This window comes from Triticum dicoccoides, chromosome 2B (assembly GCF_002162155.2).
Source record: "Triticum dicoccoides isolate Atlit2015 ecotype Zavitan chromosome 2B, WEW_v2.0, whole genome shotgun sequence".
Classification (NCBI taxonomy): Eukaryota; Viridiplantae; Streptophyta; class Magnoliopsida; order Poales; family Poaceae; genus Triticum; species Triticum dicoccoides.
The window spans coordinates 169,310,626-169,316,465 of NC_041383.1; positions in this window are offsets into that span (position 1 = coordinate 169,310,626).

The following is a 5,840-nucleotide window of genomic DNA, read 5'->3' on the forward strand; positions in this document are numbered from 1 at the left end:
ACGCCCTGCGCCCGCCCTCCGTCATCCGCTGCTGCCCGGAACACCGCCCGTCGCCGGTGCCGCATCGCCGGACCTCCCCGACTCCTCCACGAGCCCGCTGCCATGCCCCTCCTGCTCCCCTGTGAGCCGCCGTCCTCCATTCCTCTCCTCTTCCCTATAGATCGAACGCGCCCGCGCCGTACCGATTCACCGCGACCTCACCGCGCCCCTGCTGCGCTCCGGTCGTGCCTGGTTGAGCCCTGCACACGCCGCCCGCGCGTGTCCGCAGCCCCGCGCTATGGCCGTGCTCGCCCGCGCCTTGTCCGAACACGTCCACGCCACACCCGGCGACGCCCGCGGTCGCCCTGCTTCTCCTCCTGTGCCGCTGTCACCGGCGACCGCAGCTGCTGCGTCCCCGGCCGCACCCTCTGCTGCTCATGACCGAGCACCCTCGGCAACGCTCCACTGCAGGCGCGCACCCGCCGCCCCACGTCTCCGTCCTGCCGGCCTCGACCATGGCCTCGCCGGAGCCGGGTTCGGCCACCGCGCCCCTGCCCTTCCCTGTGCGCGTTCGTGCACAGGAGGGATGTGGCCTGAGCCACTTACAGGTGGGGCCCTCCCCCTGTAAATCAGATAAAAGGATAAGAGTAGAGAAAAATGAAAATGGAAAATAAAAGGAAATAGTAAAGTGAATTAATTAATTAACCTTGCTTAATTTGACCTAATTAACTAGCTTAGGTGTTTAATCCTATTTTAATTAAATTGTGACAATGACATGTGGGTCTCACATGCACTATTCACACCATTGACCAGTCAACCATTGACTTGGTCAACTGGGTCTCCTGGCCCCACAGGTCATAGGCTGTGGCTGGCTTTTGTTGTGTACACATAGCTTTTTACTACTTAAATTGAATTAAAATAATTTAGAAAATGAATTAAAACTTTAGAAATTAATATAAAATAATCCGTAATTCAGATGAAAATACTTTATACATGAAAGTTGCTCAGAACGACGAGACGAATCCGGATACGCAGTCCGTTCGTCCGCCACACCCCCCTAACCTATCGAACCCGCAACTTTCCCCCTCCGGCTCCTCTGCCCAAAAACACGAAACACCGGGGATATTTTCCCGGACGTTTCCCCCTTCACCGGTATCGCCCATCCCTACGTTAGGTCACCCCTAGCACAACGTATTGCCGCGTCTTGCTTTGTGTTACATTTGATTGCTCCGTTATTTATTGTGTTCCCCCTCCGTTACTCCTTTCCGGTAGACTCCGAGACCGATGCTGATGCCCCTGTGGTCGACTACGTCACCGACGACCCCTCTCTCTTGCCAGAGCAACCAGGCAAGCCCCCCCTTTGATCACCAGATTTCGCCTACTCTTCTCTATACTGCTTGCATTAGAGTAGTGTAGCATGTTACTGCTTTCCGTTAATCCTATTCTGATGCATAGCCTGTCATTGCTGCTACAGTCATTGATACCTTACCCGCAATCCTAAATGCTTAGTATAGGATGCTAGTGTTCCATCAGTGACCCTACACTCTTGTCCGTCTGCCATGCTATACTACTGGGCTGTGATCACTTCGGGAGGTGATCACGGGCATATACTATATATTTTACACTGTTACATTACTGGTGATACTGTTTGGAGGTGGGGGCTGAAGGGGCAGGTGGCTCCATCCAGGTAGTGGTGGGCCTGAGTTCCCGACGGCCCCCGACTGTTAGTTTGTGGCGGAGCGACAGGGCAGGTTGAGACCACCTAGGAGACAGGTGGGCCTGGCCTTGTTCGGCATTCGCGGATACTTAACACGCTTAACGAGATCTTGGTATTTGATCTGAGTTGGCTACGAGCTTATACGCACTAACCATCTACGCGGGAGTAGTTATGGGTATCCCGACGTCGTGGTATCAGCCGAAGCACTTTAGACATCAGCGACGGAGCGGCGCGCGCCGAATTGGACTGGAACGCCACTAGGCTAGGTCTGCTTTCGGCCGCCCTCGCAACATGCAGGTGTGCTATGGGCGATGGGCCCAGACCCCTGTGCGCTTAGGTTTAGACCGGCGTGCTGGCCTCTCTGTTGTGCCTAGGTGGGGCTGCGACGTGTTGATCTTCCGCGGCCGGGCATGACCTAGGAAAGTGTGTCCGGCCAAATGGGATCAAGCGTGTTGGGGAATGTGGTGCACCCCTGCAGGGAAGTTAATCTATTCGAATAGCCGTGATCTTCGGTAACAGGACGACTTGGAGTTGTACCTTGACCTTATGACAACTAGAACCGGATACTTAATAAAACACACCCTTCCAAGTTCCACAGACAACCCGGTGATCGCTTTTCTACAGGGCGACGAGGAGAGGATCGCCGGGTAGGATTATGCTATGCGATGCGACTGGAGATGCGCTTGGAGATGCTACCTGGATATGCTACTTGGAGATGCTACTTGGAGGACTTCAATCTACTCTCTTCTACATGCTGCAAGACGGAGGCTGCCAGAAGCGTAGTTTTCGACAGGATTAGCTATCCCCCTCTTATTCTGGCATTCTGCAGTTCAGTCCACTGATATGGCCTCCTTACACATATACCCATGCATATGTAGTGTAGTTCCTTGCTTGCAAATACTTTGGATGAGTACTCACGGTTGCTTTCTCCCCCCTTTTTCCCCTTTCCTTTCTTTCTGGTTGTCGCAACCAGATGCTGGAGTCCAGGAGCCAGGAGCCAGCGTCGACGACGACTACTACATTGGAGGTGCCTACTACTACGTGCAGGCTGACGACGACGACCAGGAATAGTTAGGAGGATCCCAGGCAGGAGGCCTGCGCCTCTTTCGATCTGTATCCCAGTTTGTGCTAGCCATCTTATGGCAACTTGTTTAACTTATGTCTGTACTCAGATATTGTTGCTTCCGCTGACTCGTCTATGATCGAGCACTTGTATTCGAGCCCTCGAGGCCCCTGGCTTGTATTATGATGCTTGTATGACTTATTTTATTTGTAGAGTTGTGTTGTGATATCTTCCCGTGAGTCCCTGATCTTGATCGTACACATTTGCGTGCATGATTAGTGTACGATTGAATCGGGGGCGTCACAAGTTGGTATCAGAGCCGACTGCCTGTAGGAATCCCCCTTTCGAACTCCTTGGCCGAAGTCGAGTCTAGTCGTTGAAAAACTTTTACTAACATGGCTGTGTGGCCCGTGGGCCCACGTCGCCATCGGGAGGTATTAGGATCTTTTATTCCTCGACCTTTACTCTGGGATTCTGAACCCTCTTCTATTCGGGTTAAACGATTTTTACTAAAAACTAACTTTAGGTTCTCGAAAATACTTTCTCCCGGAGAGCCCCTTCAGTCCAGATGGTCACCGACTGCACCAGAAGATTTCAAGATACTCTTTGATATTCTCTCGAGACTTTGTGCCCATCACTTTTGCTATTCCCGACCACCGATAAATCCTTATGGATAACTACTTACACTTGCCATTCTTACGATCATTCCCCATTGTTCTTGTTATTACAAGATACCCGAAGTTTTCTCTATTGTTCCGAGAATACTTCGTGCCTACTGCCTAGCAGTTCTTTGCCACATGAATACCCCTTCAAATAAATCGCCGCACTTGTCAAGTATCCGCTCATCCCCAGTTGTTCATGAGTTTCACAAAAGTCTTCAAAATACTATTCGATCTTCCGAAAATCCTCTGGGGTCTTTGGCTCTTGAGTTTCTTGTTTGCTCGCATTATGGTTAATCCCATAAGTCTCGTAGTCTTAATGACATTCCTTGTCATTATCATTTTGAGTCTGTTGACTCAATATGTTTGCGAATGCACGCAATCATCATTGATCCTTATAAATTACTTCTCCGGCTAAGCTGCCATTCTTTTAACTGGAATTGGTTCTCGACCAATCCAATTGTCATTGATTGTACCCTAAGGCTATTCAACTTATCCATCCCTACTCAGAGCATTGCTTCTGATCCCTTGATTTGGAAATCATAATTCCTTTGCATTTGACAATTGAGTTAGTCAGTTGTTTCTATAATCTGATCTCCTTGCAATCTTCTTCCTCTAGTTGAGTACCGATGCTCACGTCAGATCCCTTGTGGACCACCAGATCCTTTGTTGGATTTTATCTGACAACGCCCTTCATATTCAATAACCTTGTGAGCCTTTCGTCTGATACATAATGCCTTTGGTAGATTGTATCCTCTGCTTTCTCAACCATGCTCTGCCTTTGGGCTTGAGTTAATTACTTCTGAAGATTTGGTATATGATTCTAAGATGCCCCAATGGCTTGAACCTATGCCTTCCTTAATAGGTGTGAACTCGAAAGTTTTCACGAGTCGTACTCTTCTGGTATTTTGCCAGATAAAATTTCAAAACTACAACTTCATTGAGCGTGAGAAGTGAATGAAAGGTTGTGCATTGGAGCAGTGGGAGTCGACCTTGAACTTTGCGTTCATGCCCATGGACACGATGTACATCTTCTCATCGAAGCTTCTTTTAAAATCAATTATTCCCTTGGTATAAGTTCATCTTATATCTGAGATCTAGCCTTTTTGCAATCGTGGTTCTGACCATGTTCTCCTTTAAATATCATGTCCTGTGCAAGTTTAAGCACTTGTCTTCTATAGAGCAATACCCCAGTTCAACTTCTAGTTTGATCTATCGTCGAGTATTACCACCTGGTATCTCGAGATTATCTTGGAACTGCATAATTTCTTATGAGTTCTTCATCAAGTACTACATACTCACCGATTACAATTTTTCATGGGCTCGGAGTTATTGAACACTCAAAGACACCGATAACTGAACCGAGTCCGCTCTACGGTTCAACAACTCTTCAGTAAGCTTCTATAAGTACGAGTTTGTACCCGATCACGCCATTCCTAGCCTGTTTGGCTATATCATTGTCGTGACGATTCTAATGGTGCTACCTGGTCCTTATTCTCAGAGCACCAATTTTCGACGATGAACTAACCTTACGTCGATTTTTCCTCGTCATACCCTTTCACCTTAAACAACAAGCTTGAGTTCGAGTTTGTGTCGTAACTGTGGTTCCAATAACCTCTTGCTTCATCATTCCTTTGACTTGATGTCGTCGCTGATTGACTACATCTGCATGAAATCTCTCGACAATTGTGTCGTGATCATCATCAACCTTATGAGCTCTTCCAGGAATTCAATTGAATTCATGATGGGTAATACCATCCTTGCCCCTCGATGATTCCTGTTCTCATCGACCACTTTATTGCCTTCCGTTCAACACAACTTGTTCGCGTTTTGTGTAAACCTTGAGATCACTGCTACCCAGCAGTTGATCTTCCTTACCTCGAAAGTATTACCATCACTTTTTGTCAAGAATGTGGTGAGAATTTCACCACCTCTTAATAATTCTTGATATCTTAATACTCCTTGCCATCTTCGTTCATTCCTTGGTCCCCATATTGTTTTCAACCGGAATACCGACAATGGAGCTATGACGTGTGAATTCAAAACTTCTAGCAACCCTATTGCTTTGAAGTGAATGGGCGATAGTTCATTCTAAGTCCTTCGCTATTGAATCACCATTCTAACATTGGTCGTGCAACCCAACCCGTACTTCGGGCGCACCCTTCAACCAATGTTTAATTGTGTATGTTTTCCTCGAGCATACTTCCTTATATCATTTGATCTGACAAATGTTATCTCCTTGTTCACTTAATGGTGGAAATCCATCTTTTGGGAATCTCGGTGAATTGCCGTTGAGTTCACCAGACACCTCCTTGTCCTCTCCTTGGTTTAATGGTGAACTATTGCTTCAGAAACCCGCTCCCATAGTTCATTTCCCGAGAAGCTTGCAATGCCATTTCAACGATTTGTGTTGCGCCTTTTC